Source organism: Peromyscus californicus, unplaced genomic scaffold (genome assembly GCF_007827085.1).
Source record: "Peromyscus californicus insignis strain IS unplaced genomic scaffold, ASM782708v3 Scaffold_2__1_contigs__length_46816999, whole genome shotgun sequence".
Classification (NCBI taxonomy): domain Eukaryota; kingdom Metazoa; phylum Chordata; class Mammalia; order Rodentia; family Cricetidae; genus Peromyscus; species Peromyscus californicus.
The window spans coordinates 15249328-15270950 of record NW_026294540.1 but is presented as its reverse complement, the minus strand read 5'-3'; the positions used below and the strand labels follow the sequence as shown (position 1 = coordinate 15270950).

At 45.6% G+C, this 21623-nt stretch overlaps 1 long non-coding RNA gene across 1 annotated transcript; it reads right to left on the bottom strand.

Moving 5' to 3' along the window:
* Positions 1-1253: 1253 nt before the first annotated feature.
* On the bottom strand, positions 1254-21404 carry LOC128121065 (uncharacterized). Its single transcript, XR_008222055.1, has 4 exons — positions 21221-21404; positions 20633-20785; positions 1744-1809; positions 1254-1582 (listed from the first exon to the last, which is right to left on the bottom strand). It is a non-coding gene; the product is annotated as an uncharacterized LOC128121065 (long non-coding RNA).
* Between the last annotated feature and the right edge of the window lie 219 nt (positions 21405-21623).

Here is a 21623-nt window from a genome sequence, read left to right as displayed (position 1 = left end):
ATACCTGTGACAGGGACACAATACTCCATCTTGGGCACATACAAAAAATTCCAAGTTCAGAAAAACACAACCTCACCTAAACCTCCTCAGAAAGAATATTCTTCTGGGGACTGCTGTAGATGTTCCCAGGGTCAATGTAGGTGGATTTGGGGTTTCCTTCCTAGTGGCACTTACGGGTTTAAGATTTTTAATTCTTAGCAAAACATCTTTATATAACTGATATTTTGAGATGGTTTCTCTCCTTGGTGTGTACTCTCTGGTGGATGCAAAGACTTGTACTCTGGCTGAAGGCCTTGCCACACTCATCACACTTAAAAGGTTTCTCCCCTGTGTGCACTCTCTGGTGGATACAGAGGCTAGAACTCTGACTGAAGGCCTTCCCACACCCACAACACCTATAGGGCTTCTCCCCTGTGTGCACTCTCTGGTGGATGCAGAGGCTGGAGCTCTGACTAAAGGCCTTCCCACACTCATAACATTTATAGGGCTTCTCTCCAGTGTGGACTCTTTGATGCATGCAGAGGCTGGAGGTGTGCCTGAAGGCTTTCCCACACTCTTCACATTTGAAGGGCTTCTCCCCAGTGTGGACTCGCTGGTGCATACAAAGGTTAGAACTATTACTGAAGCCTCTCCCACACTCACTGCAGACATACGGCTTCTCGCCAGTGTGGACTCTCATGTGGATTTGAAGATGGGAGCTCCAGTTGAAGGCTTTGCCACACTCATAGCATTTATAGGGCTTTTCCACAGTGTGGATTTTCTTATGTCTATTCAGTTTTGTTGTCGTGCTAAAATCCTTACCACAATCATCACATTTATAGACCTTCTCTCCTGTGTGGTCTCGCCAATGAATATGAAGTTCTGATATGTGAAAGAAACCCTTATCACACTTGTCACATTTATGGGGTTTCTCTGCTGTGTGGATTTTCTGATGCATAAAAAGATCTGCTCTCTCAGAGAAAAATTCCCTGCACATGGGGCACTTGTAGATCATTTTTCCTATTTGGTATTGTGACTTAGAGAAGAAAGTGTCCTTACAACTATGAGTTCCAGGACTGCTACTTCATAAAGCCTCTTACTTTGCCATCTTGGCAGTCTATCTCAGGCTTGCTCTATTGGGCAAGCTGACCGTCAGCCTCAGCTTCTCCCTGCCTGGCTTTCTGTGGAAGGCTTCTTCCTGCATAGTGCTCCTCACTCAGAGTTCTTACTGATTACAAAGTCGCACTGACTTTCATAAGAATCCCATAGCTCACCAGCACAGAGCTTTCTTTCCTTTAGATTCCCTGTGGTCAACATTCCAGGGGCAGGAATGAGGAAGCTTTGTTCTGAGCCCCTGGAGTCTTTCCGATGTGCAGTATTCTTCTACTTCTCACTCATAAAACAAAGCCTGTGTAGTGCGATCTGTCTGTCCAGGGCAGAAGGTGCCAGCTGGTGGCAAGTCCTGGTAGCACCCTCAGAAGAGTCAGAATGTCGCTCTGCCTCCTGCCCATCAGATGGCAGGTCGAGATAGCACGAAGGTTCCTTGGCTCCAGGGACAGCCAGTCTTGCTCCTGGGAACTCTATACAGTAGCACGCTGGTTTTCTGTAATACAAACAATAAACAACATACAACGTCCTTTCTGCCCAGAAACATCCATTGATCTCAGGATTAATGTTAATTAAATGCGACAGAGGGGGCATGGGGGAACAGGACACACACACACACACACACACACACACACACACACACACACACCCCTTTACCTTTTTTTTGATCCTGAAGAGGCAGCTCTCTCATCTTCCAGAGGGATGTCTCTTGGACTTGCAGGTCTGAGAAGAGAATTTGAAGATATCATGCTCCTGTTCTAGGCCAAGTACACGATCAATTACAGCAGCTCATCAGCTATCTGAACATCAAGGAGAGAATCTGACAGAAGAGAACTCCTCTCAAGACTCATAAGCAAGTTTGAGGATTAGCTGTCCTGAAGAATAAGAAGCACCACCTCTGCTTTGAAAGATTGACCCCACATGTGAGAAAGAAGACGCATGTCAGCATCAAACATTCCCTGGCTAGCCCTCCTCAATGCCTTCCTGGCATGCTAATAGCTTCCGATCTTCACCCTGGCACTGGGGCCCTGCATGGCCTGCCTGGTCCTCTCTGCTTTCTGTACTTCGCTTTCCTCTTCAGTTCCCACACAATCCAACTGCAGCCTGCCTTAAGGCCTTTCCATCTGCTCCCAGGGCTGGATCCTCTCTCTCATGTGGCTGTGTCAGATCCCATTCCCCTGAGCAAATGAGGCCCTTAGCAGGAGTCAACATTAATCTCAGCTGGGTTTGTCAAAGCACATATAACTTGTAATTATTTTGTTTCCCTGGGCTTTGATCCCTTCTGTACTGGGATGTAAGCACTGTGAAAGATAACTCGGCATGCTGCTTACTACCAGGCTCTGGCAGTCAGCTTGCTAAGTATGTCCATGGTCTTTTAGGACCCTACTCACACCCCACCGGGGCTGCCTCATTCTAGAGAACAGATAGGAAAACATCTGCCATTGCCTTATTTTAGGATGTGGATAGTCCCAGGGGACAAAAATAGAAAATGAGGTGGGGGCTGAAGAAGCAAAATCCCCCAATCACTCACTGGAGATTATCTGAGGCCATGTCAGCAATCTTTTCATCTCACACATTTTATACAGTGATACATCAATTAATGAATAAAATGGCATCGATAGGCTGCGTGTGTGTGTACACACGTGAGATAGCACATACACACGGAAGTCAGAAACTCCTCACGAGCTGGTCCTTCCTTTCCACTTGTTTTGTCATTGTGTGCTGTCAGGGAGTCTTCTGTGCCCCCATTTCACTGTATGAGTGCTGGGATTACAGACACACACTAACATGCTTGTGCCCGTGCTCAGCTTTACCAAGGTTCTGCAGACTCCAACCTGAGTCCTTGTGCTTACACAGCATCTGCTTTTACCTACCGAGCCACCTCCCCCACACCCTCAGAAAGCCTCCATAAAACAGCAGATTTTTAAAAAGGACTATTTTGTTTTTATGGCTGTATGTACATGTCGTGTGTGTGTGTGTGTGTTGGTGCCCATGGAGGTTAGAAAAAGGTGCCAGATCCTCTGAAGGGAAGAGTTACAGGTGGTTCAGAGCTATCTGATGTGGGTGCCGGGAACTGAACTCTGGTCCTCAGGAAGAGCAGCAAGAGTGCTTAACCACTGAGCCATTCCTACAGCCCCTAAAATGACACTTAACAATTACTCCAAATACAGACAGGGTATATGGTGACTAAAACGTCAACAGAGAGCCTGCTCTGGGTCAAAGTGTTAGGACTGTGACATCTTCACAATAAGGCAGTGGTCACTGTCCCAGGCCAAACCGAACCTCTCTCTGTGGAAAGTTGCCAGGGAGCAGGCAGAGAAACCTGAGCCAGGCTGTAGAGGCAGTTACCCTGTTTGCGGCAAGAAGCCAAGGGCGCAGGGGGTGGGGCTCTGGATCAAAGACAGCCGGACTACCATACAACAGCAGGTCTTCCTTTGGAACCTGACACAAATAAACCACCAGCTAAAAGAGGCTATTGGGTGGCACATGGGTACTGTACCTACAAGGAAATGCCACTATAGTACATAAAGCAATGTCTAGTCTTGGGTCACTGTGATGTCCACAGGAGTGGCAAGGTGATATGGTGCTTCAGAAACAAAACAAGGAAAAAGAAAAGGAGGCAAAGTAAAAAGCACAAAGGACAAGCCTTTCAAGCCAGTGAATCCAGAGTACAGGAGAGGATGAGGAAGAATAATGTGTATCTTGCTGAAGTGCCAAGAAAAAAGGCCAATGCAGAAAAGGCTGAGGGCCAGGCACACCATCACCCAGGGGTGCCATGATACGAATGAACCCCAAATGGTTCAAGTCTCCACTTGAGCCTGTACCCAGGAGCATGAGCTGTAAGTATCTCAGAAGAGCTGAGAAAGGCAGGGCTACGGCAGCCACAGAGGACAAAGGAAGCCAGCCACTGGCCTTCCTCAGAGCCAACATCAGACACAATTTTTAGGAAAACAAAACAAAACAAAAAAAGCAACTGAAACTCCAGAAAATGTCCTAGGGAACTAGCCAAAGGCCTAAACACTAGACAAAGCTCCACAGGTTGGATCTCTATCGACAAAGGTGTGGCTCAGTGATGTGCCATGAGCGCCAGAACTCTGAAGGTTTAAGAGCACAAGGCTTCTAGAATGCTCAAGACTTGGCCTTATGCCTCATCTTCAACACCCAGCAGGGCCTGCTTGGTGTGCTTGCCTGCTCAAAGTGACCTCACACTGCAGGTGAAACTGAGGACTGGTGCTCACGTGAGGCAAGAAGTCAGGAAATGAGTCTTAAATGCCAGAAAAGGATACCAAGAAGAGAGGCTCTAGGCTGTGGCACTGAGGGGGACCCTGATGGTAGGACACATCCAGAACAGGTGGGACGGGGGAGGGCTGGTGGCAGACTACCGTCAGAGGCTGCCAGGCCCCAAAGCTACACGCAGCTTTGTGTTGCTGCTACCACACCTATACTCCTCCTCCACAACTGCACACACCCCAGCTCCGAGTTCCAGGAGAAGAACAGAGCAAGCACAGATACTCCAAATGAGACCCAACCTGAGGCAGAACTTGAGTGACAGACTCTACTTAGAAAAAAGTTCAGAGCCTGGCTGGGGAGGAAGGGCTGGTAGTGGCATTGGAAACACGGCTTCCTTTAACGTTCCCTGGTACATGCACTGCAGACCAGAAAGTTTAAGTTTACTGATTGAAAAAGGTGAGCTCTTGACTTTCTGAGGGATTTCTCCATGCAGGCCCGTAATTTCCACCCAGTAATGCAGAGCAAGCGTGTGCAGTCTCCACAGGCAGCAGCTGGGGAGGCGGCACACTGTGGAGCAGGGACCAGGAGAATGTAGGTGGCAACACAAGATGCCAATTCTCTGAAGTGGAAGCAGAGGATGGTAAGCTATAACTGTGTGCCATGCATGGACACTTGGGTAGGGGACCCTAGTGAAGTTCCTGGAAAGCTGCAGCCACACACACAGCCTCCAACTTCAGCCAGCCACTGTGGAACAGGCAGAGGTCAGGACTTCCACACAGGCACGCAGCTGTCCCCACTGGCTGAGGAAACCTGAAACTAGAAGCCCCGCAGTTGAACTTGCCCAGCCTGGCTAGCCAGATGATGTGAGCAGAATGGCACCCTGGGAGATAACTCTAGAAGATTACAGGAAGATGTGTGCAGAGCACCTGGGGGCTGATGGCATTTGAAATAGGGGTGGGAAAAGGATGATTTTCCAAAGATGGGAAACTGAGTGAGGTGCACATGTTGACTGGAATGAAAAGAAAGGGATTTAGACACGTCCTCCCTCAGCACCAGACCTGGCATACAGGTCCCAGCATGGTTTGGCATCTATTTTACTAGCTGAGATGATGTATATGGCCTTTAGAAGGAGCTCTGGGAGCTCAAGGCTACAGTGCTCTGTGCTTTGTTTTACTTGAAAAACAAAAAAAGGGGCACACATGTTCAGGCTAAGACCATACTTCTCTAAAAGTTGGATTCCCCTCCTGCCTATGCACTCAGAGGGAAGGGGTACAGCTATGTATCTCATTTACATACTTTCCTCCAAGAGATGACACTAAACTAGCCCCTAACTTCCCCCTTTCCAGTCTAGTGCTTCTACTCTTTGCTTTCATCTCTCCAGGAAACAAAGTTCCCTAAGCAGTGAATAGTTCCCCTCAACCCATGTAGCTGGTAGCAGCAGGGCAAAGGGGGTAGCCAAGACTCACCACCAGAGCAGCCAGCACTAAGAGTCTGTATGCCATGGGCATAGTGCAGGGAGCACTGTCTCATCCCCACCCACAACACACAAGCACGCCTTGTCTCAGGCACACAAGAATGAGTAACAGCGCCCTAGGCCAGGGACTGTACCTAAGTGGCCCCAGTAGAAGCAGCCACCAACACTCCTCATGATGCACATTCTTCCCAATCCAGCCCACTACCCCCAATTCCACTCCTTAAATCTGACCCACGTGCCCACTGTCAACCACAGACACATACACATGTATATGTATTTTCAGCTCAAGAGAGGCTTGAAGCCCTTCTCAGGACCAGCAGGCTCTGCACAGATAGTGGTACGCTCAAGCCTGTTCGTGAGAGCACCTCAGGTCTGAATTCTTACAAGAACTCTTTTTGTATCTCCCATTTGGTGTCCAGCGCATTCTTCTGCTTTTCTTCTACTACACAATGAACAGAACCCTCTTATCTAAGGAGCCTTAGGATGCACAGTGGCTCATACACAACAAACATCCATAAAGCCATTGGAAGTGATACGTAAAAAATTTCCTAAATCTATAATTTATCATTATATGGATGATATTTTACTAGCTGACTCAAATGCAGATACTTTAGAAAGAATGTTTGAAGAAGTAAAGAAAATTTTGCCTTGCTGGGGATTACAAATTGCTCCTGAAAAGATACAAAGAGGAGATTCTATTAATTATTTAGGATATAAAATAGAGCTACAAAAAAATTAGACCCCAAAAGGTGCAAATTAGGAGAGATCGACTACAGACTCTTAATGACTTTCAAAGATTATTTGGAGATATTTCTCATCTAAGAACTATTATTGGGGTAAAAAATGATGAACTGCATAATTTGTTCAAAACCTTAGAAGGTGACAAGGACTTAAATAGTCCAAGAGAATTATTACCTGAAGCTGAGAAAGAATTGGCCTTGGTAGAAAAGAAAGTACATGAAGGACACGTGGATCGTATTGATCCAAAGCTGGATTGCATTTTGGTTATTTTACCTTCTAGACATTCTCCTACAGGAATATTAATGCAGAGGGAAGATATTATATTAGAATGGATATTTTTACCAAATAAACCAAATAAAAAATTAAAAACTTATGTGGAAAAAATCTCTGACTTGATTTGGAAAGGAAAATTGAGACTTCGTCAATTAGCAGGAATAGACCCAGCAGAAATTGTCGTACCTTTAACTAAGGAGGATATTGAAAAATTAGGGACAGAAAGTGAACCTTGGCAAAGAGCTTGCAGTAATTTTTTGGGAGAAATTAACAGCAAATATCCCAAAAGCGATAGAATTGATCTTATAAAGAGAGCTGATTGGATCTTGCCTCGAATTGTACGGAAAAACCCATATCTGGAGTTCGTACATTTTATACAGATGCCAACAAACAAGGAAAGGCAGGTTACAAATCAGAAAATTTAAGTAAAGTGGTTCAAAGTCCTTATAATTCAGTTCAAAAATCAGAATTGTATGCTATTCTGTTGGTATTAATGGATTTTTCAGAACCTCTCAACATAGTAACTGACTCTCAGTATGCTGAAAGAGTAGTATTACATATTGAGACTGCAGAATTTATCCCTGATGCTTCAGAATTAACTTCACTATTTATTCAATTACAAGATACAATCAAGAAAAGGAGTCATCCTTTATATATAACTCACATTCGATCCCATACTGGTCTGCCAGGCCCTTTAGCACAAGGCAATGATGAGATTGATAAATTATTGATAGGAAATGTGCTGGAGGCCTCAGAATTTCATAAAAAACATCATGTCAATAGTAAAGGTTTAAAAAAAGATTTTTCCATAACCTGGCAACAAGCCAAAGAAATAGTAAAGAAATGTCCTACTTGTTCCTTCTACAATCAAACGCCATTACCAGCTGGATGTAACCCAAAAGGTACTCAAAGGAATGAAATCTGGCAGATGGACGTGTTTCACTTTGCAGAATTTGGAAAACTGAAATATGTACACCACACTATCGATACTTATTCAGGATTTCAGTGGGCAACTGCTTTGAGTTCTGAAAAAGCTGATTCTGTAATTACTCATTTGCTAGAAGTTATGGCCATCATGGGTATACCTGCACAAATCAAAACTGATAATGCTCCATCATATGTCTCTGTTAAAATGAAACAGTTTTTTCCTTATTACAATATAAAGCATATTACAGGCATACCACATAATCCTACAGGTCAAGCAGTTATAGAAAGATCAAACAGAACTCTAAAGGATATGCTAAATAAACAGAAAGGGGTAACAAAAACCCCCAGAAACAGACTTCATAATGCTCTATTAACTTTGAATTTTCTTAATGCCAATGAGAAAGGAACAACAGCTGCAGAGAGACATTGGATAATAGAAAAAACTACAGAATTAAATCAGCCTATATACTTTAAGGATGTGCTGACCTCAGAATGGAAACCAGGGTATGTGTTACGTTGGGGACGAGGTTTTGCTTTTGTTTCTACAGGAGAAGATAAGTTGTGGGTACCATCAAAATTGATAAAGGTTCGATTTGAACAAGAGAAACCTCTTAATTAGAGGAGGTGATAGTTCATCAACCAGCATGAACATCCAAATTAAACTAACTTACCAGTAACACATGTCTTTTCATTTAATCAGATAAATAACTTGCCAAAAAGGAACATCCCCAAAATTAGTCTTGGGGAAAGGTTTTTGTTTTTGTCTTTTAGGAGAATGAAGGTTAAGGAATCTGAAGAACACTGGACAAATGAGACAACTGAAGAAAAGGGACAAATCATCTATCCCAGGAAACAGAGTGAAACGGCGTATGGGTATATATTATCTAAAAAATTTTATGTCTTCCTAAATGTTTGTTTCTGCTTTTCTCTAAAAATTTAACACTATTGGTCTTCTAATAGTCCCAGTTCAATTAAAATTTAAAGCTGACTTTAGAGTTGGAGAATGGCTCTCTCCTTCTTTAAACTCAAGCATGTTGTTAAAAGGAAAATGCAAACCCCCTGTATCATGCCAGAATAAAAGAGCCATCTTCTGCTATGGGACAGGAGAAAAGCCAAATTAATTAAGGGACTATTCTATTACTAATCTCAACTCTTTGATTCTATTCTGATTCTTTAAAACTTTTCTTAAAGTATAAATTTTATATCAAAATTTACAAGATTAATATATATATATAGTTATATATACATTTTAAACTTTAAGATATGAATGGTCATATAGAGTACTAATTAATTCTAGAAAAAAGGCTTCAATTAGCTGCATATATATGTCTTTGTGTTCGAGTCTCTTATCAGTTTTCTGCAGGAAATCACGGCCAGGCCTAACATCAACTGAAGTCTCCAGGAAGAAGTTGGGGCCCCACAACAACAACAATTCCACGTGGACAATAATAATATCATTAAGCTGACAAACATCATCTACAGATCAGCTTTGAACTACAAGGTGCTCAGAGCAATTTTGAGATGACTAGCTGAGATGATCCAGTCTCAAAGACTACTTGAATAAAGACTTGAGATAAACCCTGAACTTTGGCATTATACACAGACTGGATAATGAAGGACATAGTTACCTTTCCTAGAATTTGACAATTAACCTAAAATTTTTCTTTCAGGATAAAGATAACTTCGCCCATACCCAGCAGGAAGCAATTTTAAGAATACAACGCCCACATTCCCAAAGAGGTGGTGTGGGGTGGGTGGTTTTTTGGTCTTTTTAATGGGTTTTGGGTCTGGGATAATTTTCATTGTTTAGGGGGTTGGTTACAAGTTGTTGTCAAGGGTTAGGAAAAAGGCTAAGCAAAGGAGATTAGATTTAAGGTTCTTGTTTAAAAAAAAAAAGAGAAAGAAAGAAGAAGAAAAAGACAATTACTAGTTTTAAATACTTTACATTGGATTGGATTGTTTTATATTGTATACAAATTATATATATTGAAATTGATATTGTTAGAAAATGCTATATGTATATTTCTAATTGTACTTATACCGTTCATTTAACAATGCAATTTTCTGATCCTTGAATGTTATTATTACCAACTATTAGGATATAAAGAAATGAAGGTTAGTAGTTAGACATTACAATAGAACTTGTAGTCATATTAGATATGTTTTAAAAATTGAGCAGATATATTTTAGACAGGTCATCTTCAAACCCTTCAGAGATCTACAGAATATGGCATTTAAAATGTTTTAATAACTTAGAAAATTTTTCTTTTTTGTTATGATTATGAGACATGTCGGCTCCTGGCAGTACCAATCTACTTCAGAGAAAATATGGGCATTGAAGAAACTGCATATGGAGTTAACTTTCATTGTGGCAAAAGTTAGCCACTGGACAACAAAGTATCCTCGAATCAACTGCTGACAAAATGGACAGACAGGACATGAAACAAAAAACTACTGATTCTTGCCAAAACAAGTGTGGTTATGGCTTTATCAAAAGGCATCTTCTGAGGCCAGGACAATATGGCACCATCCCTGAAATGGCCTTCACAATTTGGAAAAGGTACAGTGCCCTTTTCTTCGAAGGCAGCTGAATAGGCAGTGGGCCGATGGCTTCTGATGTGCAATGGAACAGCAGCTGAAACAGTTATTCTTGAAGAGTAACTAAGCTCACACCTCGCAATAGTAAACTGGCATTTGATAGAGGGATGTGGAGAAGAACGGGATGCTGAGATGAAGCCATATACATTACACAGCCAAGAAGAATGGACAGTTGAATTAAAAAACCATCAACAATTTCCAGAATTTAAAATCCTGAATCATGACATGACACTAGTGGAATTCAGGTGTTTCTGGTACATAGACTGCTCTCACCCAATGTGAGGTTGAACTGTTGACCTTGTGTACATCCTACTTCACAAATGAGTCTGTCAGATATGCTAAGCCTGCAGGCTGAAGATGATGCCCCAGCATTGCGGAGAAACCTCAGGTGACTGTCCAGGCAGCTGGCTGTTTCTGTCAACTCACAAATTTTTTGGAAGTTGCTTGCATGCACTTTCTGTTTTTATTTTTGTTAGCTAATATTATTTCCTTCTTGGGTCTCTGAGGGAGTTGAAGGTTAGTTAGTTATAGTTGAAGATTAATTAGGATAGAAAGTGAATTAGATACATTTTGGACTTAACAAAATAGGATAGATAATGAAATTATTTTCTCTGAATTTGTCAAATACAAATGGACTAGACATTGTTTAGACATTTATTACTTGTATATATTGTATATAGTCATTGTACTTTTGTATATAGTTTTTCTTTTGTTAGTTATAACCTTTTTCTTTTTTTTCCTTTTTATTAAAATAGAAAAGGGGAAACGTGGTGGTATTTTACTTGTACTGAAATGTGATTTTAATTGTATATTAATAAATAAAGTTGTCTGGGGGTCAGAGGTATTAGAGCCATAGCAAGTGCGTGGCGGCGGTGGCGCACGCCTTTAAGGACCTGGAGGGCGGTACATTCAGGCAGTGACGAGGCAGTCACATGTTTGGGTTTACAACCAATGAGAAGGCAGAACAGCTAGACTATATAAGGACACACACAGGAAGTAGGTCCTTTTTCGGAGAGCTCTCTTGGCTGAAGAGGATCCCTGAATCAGGAAGGGTGAGGCTCTTAGCTCTGACCTCTTGGCTTTCTTCTCTGAATCGGCTCTGTGTTTCTTATTTAATAAGACCGTTGGTTACATCTACAGGGCAGAGTCAGAGAGATACCAGCTACCTGGGAAGCAAGATGCTAGAGGACAGGTAAAGCCACAAGCCATGTGGCAATACATAGATTAATAGAAATGGGTTAATTTTTTTTTTTTTTTTTTTTTGGTTTTTTCGAGACAGGGTTTCTCTGTGTAGCTTTGCGCCTTTCCTGGGACTCACTTGGTAGTCCAGGCTGGCCTCGAACTCACAGAGATCCGCCTGGCTCTGCCTCCCGAGTGCTGGGATTAAAGGCGTGCGCCACCACCGCCCGGCTGAAATGGGTTAATTTAAATGTAATAGCTAGTTAGTAATAAGCCTGAGCTATTGGCTGAGCATTTATATTCATATAAAAGCCTCTGCATGTTTATCTGGGATCAGGGGGTTGGGACAGAAAAACTCTGTCTACACCAGTTCTCATGCTTAAGTATTGTGACCTCAAGCACATTACCTCCCAAGACCCAACTTCCTCAAATATTAGAGAATACCATACCCTCATCTGATCTCAGGGTCCTGTGAAAAGGCACTAAAACAGTATATGAGCACTATGTGACCAGTGTGTCTGCCTGGAAAACACCATGCTACTGTCACCTGAGGGGAGCTACAGGAACCCATGAAGTACAGCTTATCCTCCTTGTTATCCTAACTGCATCCCTTCCTTAAGGACTTCCTTTCCATTTTTAAACAGTGACAAAATATTAAAAAATGTTTTAGGCCGGGCGGTGGTGGCGCACGCCTTTAATCCCAGCACTCGGGAGGCAGAGCCAGGCGGATCTCTGTGAGTTCGAGGCCAGCCTGGACTACCAAGTGAGTTTCAGGAAAGGCGCAAAGCTACACAGAGAAACCCTGTCTCGAAAAAACCAAAAAAAAAAAAAAAAAAATGTTTTAGCAATTATGTATTTTGTGTATAATAAAAAAATGTGTGTCAGTAAGCCTGACTTAGTGCATAATATAGAGATCAGAAAACCACCTGCAACAATCAATTCTCCCCTTCACCATGGGGATCAAACTCAGGTGGTCAGGACTGGAGCAAGAACCATTATCTGCCGAGTCATCTTGCTGGCCCTGAATTAACACTCTTGTAATTTTTAAATTTTCATTTCTATTATGGGAGACATCGAAGCTTGTAACCACAGAATTTTAAAGCTTTCTGATAATTTTTCTAAGCTTGAAGAGGCTCAGAGACACCAAGGGCTGAGAATCTACGTAAAACCCACCCTGGAAGAGGCTTGGGCATATGTGAATAGCAGCACACACTTGCATGTCCTTTGTGATTTCCACTATCCTCAGAATGGAAATCAGACTGTCCTCAACATAAAGTGGGGGGCAGGACAGGGGACAACACAAAACTACCCCCAAGTCCTCGAAAATCATTCCAATGTATTTGCTTTAAAGGAGTATCATTTCCAAGTGGGAGCAGCTTACGAATCTTGGTCCTCAGCTGCTCCCCTGAAGGATGGGAAGCCCACTTGTAAGAGAGTGCGGTCCACCTCAAAAGTAGTCAGGAAGCCTCAGAGATTAAAAAAAAAAAAAAACCAACCAGGCTCTAATTTGGCAGGTCTGAGATGAAGCACAATTCCAAGGTTCCTAAGTCCCTGTCACACCAAATTCAATGAAAAGACCATTTGGATATTGAGGCCTGTGTGCTACCCACCTGTGACCACCAATGGGATGACAGGATACCACTCCTTCCCCAGGTCTACGCACACAACTGTCAGGTAACCTTCCTCCCATCAACACGACCACTGCAGAAAGCCGCAGCTGAACACCAAGAAGCAGCCTTAGCTAAGAGGTCTGGTCCATTCATCTTCACTCAATGCCCAGGACTGTGCAATTTGGCCAGGGCCTCTTTGCTTCTGTCAGTACCAGCAGCCCGGAAGACGCCTTTCCATGGCCCAGGGAGGCTTATGCACCACAGAGTCCTCACACTTCCTCTGGCACTCTAACACCAGCTCTCTTCTTCCTCATCAGTCACATCAGATGGGTCCTGGGCCACTGCCCCACAAGTCACAGGGAGGCCCTGCCTACAAGCTGTCCCAGCTTTTTCTAATACAGCTGCTAAGGCTTGCAACTCTGTGCACCACACCTGACCTCCAGCTGATGACAACTGGGAAAACCTGGGGCCAGACCACCCTTTCTCAGGGTACTGTCTGTCATAGCAGGAAAGTGGGCCTTCTTCCTGCTCAGGGCCAATTACAAATACTGGAAGCCAGATAGACAGTCAGAGTTAGGTACAAGTCCAACTTAGACTAGTCCCATCATGTACCAGGGTTGCATGAGTCTGTTTTGTATGGTCGGACCTTCTATGCTAGCAGGCCATAGTCCAGAAAACTTCTGAACACAGGACTGCCTCAGAGCAGGGACCCTCAAACAGGGCTTCCCTCTGGGGCTGGATGCCAATGGACGGTATCTCAGCAATGGGTCATAAGGATTTAGATGCTCCTTTAGCAGTCAGCTTCTCCTGGATGAATTCTGAGTGCCCTCCTGCCTCCACTGTAACAGAAGATGCTTCCCTAAGGGTTTCCAAACCCTTTAGGTTCCGAAACCTTTAGGCTGCTTCTTAGACTTGTCCAAAGTAGTTCTGTCAGATAGCCTTCCTTTACACATCTGCGGCTCCCAACCCTCAAAATCTTCCTTCTCTGGCCTTGCCCAGTGCTGCCATCATTTCCTTTTATCTTTCTTCCTAAATATAGGTGCCCCTGAAGTTCTGTTCTGACACCGTTGTTTTTAGTGCAGTAGAAACAATGATGTAGTGAGGCGCTGACCTTCCACAGCCTACAAGACATTTCTGCATTGCCCCACAGTGAACTGGACCCTCCACTCACATCACCCCACCTTATCCAACTGTCCCCTTGGCTTGTTCCTCTTCTTCAGCATTTAACAACCATTAAAGAAAAGCCACACTTTACGCCCCCACCTCCTCTAGTTGCCAGATGCCCTCCTCAACCTGGGCTCAGGGACTGACTTCTGCCCTGCCTTCTGTCCACTGTACTGCTGACACCAATCAAACCCACTTTCCCCAGTAAACCAGTGGCCACTTCTGTTTTCTCTCACAGGCTACTGGAAGCCATACTCCTTTACCTCCATCTAGCATTCTTCCCTAGCTACAGAAACTCCTCTATCCTCAGCTATGGCCTCTGTAACCCCATCTCCAAGTCACTTTGATTCCCAGTTTCAACCATCTGGCCCTGATTCTCAACTGGTTGCTACAAAAAAAAAGTTCATCTCATCACCTCCAGAGGGCACTCTAACACTACTCAGAGACAGCTCGGCCATCCACAGCTTAGCCCAGTCAACAAGTCACTTTGGATGGAGCCTCTAACTGGCTGCCCAACACCTTAGGAATGTGCACTTGATTCATGCAGCTTTCACGCAGGCTCCTGGTTTCAGCCGAGGCTTAGCACCCAGTTCTATTACAAGTAGAAGCAGTACAGTACATTACCAGGGAGATTAGCAGAGACCTGACAGCAGGAGCAGTGCTGACTCTGAAGTGTTCAAGTGTAAATATGAAGATGAACGGGAGACCAGGGAAACAGCAGCACTGGCTCTGCAGAACAAAGGCCACTGCTTCTTTTCCCTGGTTCACTGTGAAATTACAGGGACACAGTCCATGGACAGAGCTCTGCTCCGGCTACCACGGCTTTCTCATAAGCTGTCCCAAGAGCATGGAGCATGCTACTCTGCATCTTATTTTAGACGTGGAAATAAGTTATGGTCATTTTATGAACTTGCAGGCTATGAAACATAAATGAGCTTTGGAATAACATTACTGAGAGATGCTACATTAAAGAGAGAAGCAGGTGCAGAAGCAATACAAATTCCAAGTACAGGTAGCCCAGAACCCTTTCCAACATCTCTAAAGTAAATTCTGTTTAAAAACCTCTCTCTTCCAAGGCTGGGTATGTAGCTTATTTGGCAAAGTGCTCAGCTAGCAAAACAGAAATAGCACACATCGTCCTCAGACACTTAATGAGCTCAAGGCCAGCCTGAGAATACACAAGGCTGTTTCTCCCACACACACCCTCAGCTCTTCTAAAGACCAAATCCACTTGACAAAATAAACAAAAACAAAAAACACACTCCTCTTTCACCTTCCCATTGTGACTCTCCAACAAGGACATGTGACCTACTTTAAACCTGGGCTTATCAGCATCAACCTGACAAATACTGTATCACCCTGCTCCTTTATCACACCTCTAGATCATTTAAAAATATCACACACACACCACACACCCACCCCTGAAATTTCCTAACTTCCAATTCCAGAGACCCTGAGCACCCCCATCTTACTTTTCCCCAAACACTGAGCCGAGTTCCCACACGCTCGAGGGACTCGACTCTGCAGACTCAGCACCATGAACCTGTAGACGGGAGTGGAAGAGTAGCACCGAGGTAAGGCACTGGTGCCTGCCAGAGAACCCACAGCTGTGCAGCAAAGCTGCATCTATGAGGTTAGCTGGGGAGAGACTGGGAGGACCTTCTGACATGGCCATTCTGGGAAAGTGCAGGTCACATCCAGAAGAGGGAGTTCGAAGAAGGGGCAACAAGTGCAGATGGACAGAAACAGAAGTAGGAGACTGGGCAGAGCACAGCCACACTGCCCCTCACATGAGCCACAACAGACTCAGTTTCATGCTGCACTCCTCAGAAAGCCTCTCCCATCAAGAGTCAGTCCCCCCCCCCCCCCCCCCCCCCCCCCCCCGTGACACCACCCTCCTTCCTCTCCCAGAAACTTTTTGGTTATCTGCAGAAAAAGGCTTTGTCCTCTGGGACACACACCCCTAGCTCTGGCCCAGTATGTCTCCACATGTGCTCATCTGCTCTTCAAGATGTGATCTTTAAATAAAATGACCAACTCCCAAACTGCCATCTGTCCTCTAAGGGTCAAGCCAGCACAGCCCTCTGGACACAGGGCCAGAGTGCCACTCTGCCTATGTCCTGCCTCTTTACATCAGCATTACAGAAATTACTCTGACTGAAAGCAGGGCCACTAATGCCCAAAGCAACCCTAGACTACCCAAATATCATCAAAGTCAGAGCCAGGACATCTGCAATAATTCCATCTGACACCAACAATGCAGGCTAAACTGTACTGACATGCCCTGGCTTAAACAATTTACAATGTATAATCATATTTCAAAAACAAACTACTACGGAGAAACAACTTCAATGATGGAGCAGAGCACTATACTTCAGAGAGCAAAGGACGCTCACAAAGCACAAGGAAGAAACTATGTGACCTGTATATAAGTCCCTCAACTCAGTGGGTCCAAGCCCAAGTCTCATTATAGCACCTATTTTGCTAAGTGGGACCCTCTATCTTTTCAACTGTCCAAGCTAGAAGCCCCAGACACCATCTGCCTCATCTACCAAGTCTTGTACACTTACCTCACCAGTCTTCTCTAAACACATCATTTACTTCACCTGTTTCTCCCGAAGTCTCCCTCCCCCATCCACTCTAATGAAAAATATCAGATTGTTCTTACTCTGCTTACAATTTCTCAGTGAGTCCCATTCCACTTGCATTGCATTTTCCAACGTCTATGGCTTTAAAAGAACATGCAACAGGGTTGGTGGCACATGCCTTTAATTCCAGCACTCAGGAGACAGAGGCAGGAGGGATCTCTGTGCGTTCAAGGCCAGCCTGGTCCACAGAGTGAGTTCCAAGACAGTCAGAGACCCTGCTTCAAAATGAATGAGTGAATGAATGAATGAATGAGCACAACCTTTTATTATGCAGCTAACAGGTCCCCAATATAATATAATTTGTAAAACTAAACATTCCATTGTAAATACACACAATTTTTGTAACTATAAAAGAACAGGTTATGTTAAGTAGCTCAAAACCCTAAACCCAAAGTCCACAATTCTTAAGATTTTTACCTAATTTCTTGTAGACATTTTTCCATTCACAGGTTTTAGTGGAAGATTACTGAAATTTTTGTGTATTTGTATCAAGTCTTTAGCGGTGTGTCCTGGTTTTCCTTTACCTAACAGTTATAGCTTTTTAATTTATTTCCTTGGTATACATTTTAAGTGGCAGCATTATCTAGTGAATAGATCATCACCATTTTACAATTAAACCTTAAGATCATTCTACATAATTCTGTGCATAAAGCTTTTTACTATATTTAAAAATATTCCTTTAATAGTTCCCATGCCAGGAAACACAAGTACTGTGAGGCTTGATCTATACAGCTAATGTACGTAAGAATATACACTGGCACTGGACCCCTTAAACACTGAACAGTGACTCTTCTCTGTTAAAGGACAGAACTTGCAGCCTCTTCCTACAAGTTAATGCTCATATAAACACCAGGAAATGCAACAGCACACGGAAGGGAAACTGGCCCCCAGGGTTTCCCTGCAGAATCAACCACAGTTTCCATGGACTCTAGGTATTTTTCTGTTTCTAATCAAACACGTAACTATTTTGTTCTGTATGTTACAAAAACAGAATGAGCTTGTCTTTGTTCAATAGCGCACTACAGACACCTATCAGGCCACCTCTTTCAAAGCCAATCCCCCCCCCAACCCCCAAAATGCCAAGCTTCCCGTGGTTATCTTCAGCTCTTCCTGATCTTGTCAGAGCTTCAGGCACATTGATGACCCCCAGAAGCTGTCAGAGGTTTCGGCAAATTCATCTACTTGTTTAGTCTAATGTTTTAAAAAAATATTTTCTACACAGTATCACTGACGAAATCTGGACAGATCTTTACTTTATTTTATGTGTATGGGTGTTTTGCCTGCATGTGTGCCTGTGTACCATGTGCATTCCTGGTGCCCAAAGACAGAAGAAACTGGACAGTTGTGAGCTGTCAAGTGGGTTCTGGGAATTGAACCCAGATCCTCTGGAAAAATATGTGTGTTGTGTGTTTAAAGTGCCTTTTTGGTTGGGAACATAGACTCAATGACAGAGAAAGTAACCTGGCACTTTCGAAGGCCCTGGAGTGGGGGAAAAGTGTTTTTGCTCTTGCTTTTATTGAGTCCCATCTCTTAAAAGAAAAAACCAGGTCTTAAAAAAAGAAAATCAAGCCATCTATTTTGGCTTCACTTTAGTGGTGTGAACTCACCATGAGCTCTAAGAACCAGGTTGCCTCTCCCGAAGGGCACAGTGACATGGCCAGTGTGGTCTTCCCACTTCAAATCTCCATCTCACATCCCCACTTTCTGCATGTGGCAACTGGAGAGGTTGTTTAAAACCACATTTCTAACCTGCCCTTCGAGTAAAGGCCCTAGACCATCTGCCCCCAGGTTAGGCTTTCCCTAACCACCACGCAGCCATGCCTTAGCTCCTGCAATGAGCACTCCTTGCCCTCTCTTTAAGGCCTTCCCACATGCTGTTCCTCTGCTGGAAAATTAGCCCCTACTTCACTGACACCAGGGCTTACTCATCCCTCAAATCCCAGCTTAAATCTTGTTTCAGGGGGATGGAGGAGGCATTCAGGGCCCTCAATCTAAAATGTGGTCCTCCTTTGTACGCTCTCTCCCAGCAGGTGCTGCCTAACTTTCCTAGCAGATAGCCTAGTCTGCTCCTCTACAGCTTATAAACTCTTATAAAGAGAACAAGGCCAAACTGGGTTTTCTTAAACTGCTTTAGGTACTCACATACATCTGAATGAAAAACAAACAAAAACCCAGAGCTACAAAAGGTGCTGACTGAATTGACTGTATCTTAAAATGCTACCCCATCTCATCACTACCTCAGCTGGTAAGACTTTCTGATACACCTACAAACTCGTAGGAGACCCTTTTCCTGAAAGGGACTAAGAGGCAACCTGAATCTTCTGTAGCCATAGGAGAGCATGCAGAGAATGTACACCAGGAAAAAATAAGTTTGTTTAAATGTCGAAGTAAGATTTTAGCTAAGCAGATTGAAGACACTCTGATCCAGTTAACTAATTGATGTGCTTTTTTTTTTTTTTTTAGGAGTAGAAAATCACTAGGAAAAAATGTGCCTTGTAAAATATTCATTAGAAACACAGTATTGTCAGTATTTCAGAAAAATTGTTACCAAGACCCGAAATTTAAAAGCTTCAAAGTTGCCTGTCGTAAATTATCTATGCTATTGTTCATCTGATGAAAAAACACTACACACATTACATTGCAGGTGGGAGGGGGCTGGGTATCACCAAGACTAATCAAACCAGTCTCTGGTTACTGCTTTCCACTCTCCAACTTTCACACGGCTTCAGTGAGGTCTGTGCAGTAGACAGACCTTTATAGAAAGGGAGGCTCTCAGTGTCCTCCTCGAGGTCACAGCCATGGTAAGAACAGTCTGCAATCCCCTCAGGGAGGGCTGAGATGCCCAACTGTAAATTTCTAGGAAACCCCCCATCATAAATTTTCCATCCTAGAGTTAGCATGGCTCTGTGGCTCTCTCCAATAAAATTCCATCTTACCACAGAGCGCCACTTGATCTTTAAAAGTCGTTCTATAAAATTCAAACTTCAATTGCCATCACTGCGAGACACGGTTAAACAAGCAACAACAGACCCAAACGCTAGAGCACCAGGCCACCGTTCTGAAAAACGAGTTAAAGCATGACATGGTAAAAGGGGGAAAATGCATAACTAGTTAGTACTCTACATGACGGAAAGCCCTCCCATAAAATAATTTCTTAAAGCTCTAGGGTACACATCACGTGCATAATAGTTGTGGATGAAGATGGGCTGATGGAGTTGTCATCTGTGCCTACATTCAGCTTTACAAGAAAACATCTTCCTCCGCTCGCTCATCTACTGCTAATTTCTAAATCTTAACCTGAGGGTGGGACGAGGAGGTCACTACTTTTCTCCTCTGGGAAACTCCACACCTACCTAGTAAGTAGAGGGCCCTCTAAAGGACTCCCACCCCTTTAAAGCGATCCGAGGTTTCAAGGGCGCACACCGTCCCTGGCAAGGAGGCACTGGCGTGGGACTGTGACTTCCGATCCCGGGGCTCCTTTGTTGCAAGGGGCACACTCGAAACTCCGGACGGGGACAGGCGCATCCCCGAGGCCGACTTGCGGGGAGTTTGGCCAGAAAGGTCTCATAAAGAAGCCGAGTTCGCGGAGAGCGGAGACCTGGCTGGAGACGCGGCCGGCGCGGCTGAAGGGGAGGCCGCGAGGGAGAGGGGCGCGTGGGGCTCGGCGGCAGGGGAGTTGCGCGCACCTCCGGCCGGCTTACCTGCGGGGAGCTGGGGGGGGGGGGGCGGCCCAGGCCAGGCGGTGGTCAGACAATGGAGGCGTCCGGCGGCAGCAGCCAGGCTTGCTGGGGCTGCGGGGAGGTCCTCATCACCTCGGCGGGATGCTGGGCGGCCTCGGCCGGGGCTGTGCGGGGCTGGAAAGGACACGCCACAGCGCCATGCAGCGGGCCGCTCCGCGCCCCCCTGCGCCCCGGCTCGCGCGCGCGCGCGGCCATTACCGCCCTCCCCGGGACCCGCCTGGATCCGCTCCAGGGCGCGGCCCTCGGCTCCCAGGGCTGCCGCGCTCCCGCCCGCCTCGGCCCCCGACAACAATGGGGCCCGGCCGGGGAGTCCAGCTCCCACGGGGGCCTCTCCAGCTTCGCCCCGGCCCGCCCCGGGCCTGTGCCGCAGCGGACGCCGCGCTGACCTTCCCTCCTCCTCGCCATGCCCGCGCGGCCCAGGCCCGGCGGAGCGATGGGTTGTTTCCCTTTCCTTCACCCTCCCCCCCACCCCCGACTCCATCGCCTTCCGCCCCTAGCCCGCTCGGCGGCCCACGCCCCGTCCTGAAAAGCCAAGACAGACAGACGTACACACTACCGTCGCCCGGTCCAACTCACTCCCAAGTGCGACTGCGGAGCGCGCCTAGGCCGCGGACTCGGCGCGCGCCCACCGGCCCTCTCCCCCGGGGGGGGGGGGGAAACACCTCACAGGTGCGCCTCCGAGACTCGCGCGCGCGCGCGCGCGGTCCGCACACCCAGACGCCTCCGGGGCGGGGGGGGGGGGGGCGGGGGGAGGAGGAAGAAACGGCGCGCGTGCGCACGCGCGCGAGGCCGGGCCCCCTCCCCCTTTCCCCTTCCCCCCCGCCCGGAGAGGGGCGGGGGAGAAAAAGGAGGGGGCGCGGCACGCATGCGTGCCTAGCGGCTCCAAGTCCCCGCCCCCCTCCGCCGCCCGCACACGCACGCACGCACGCACGCACGCACGCACGCGCGTTCC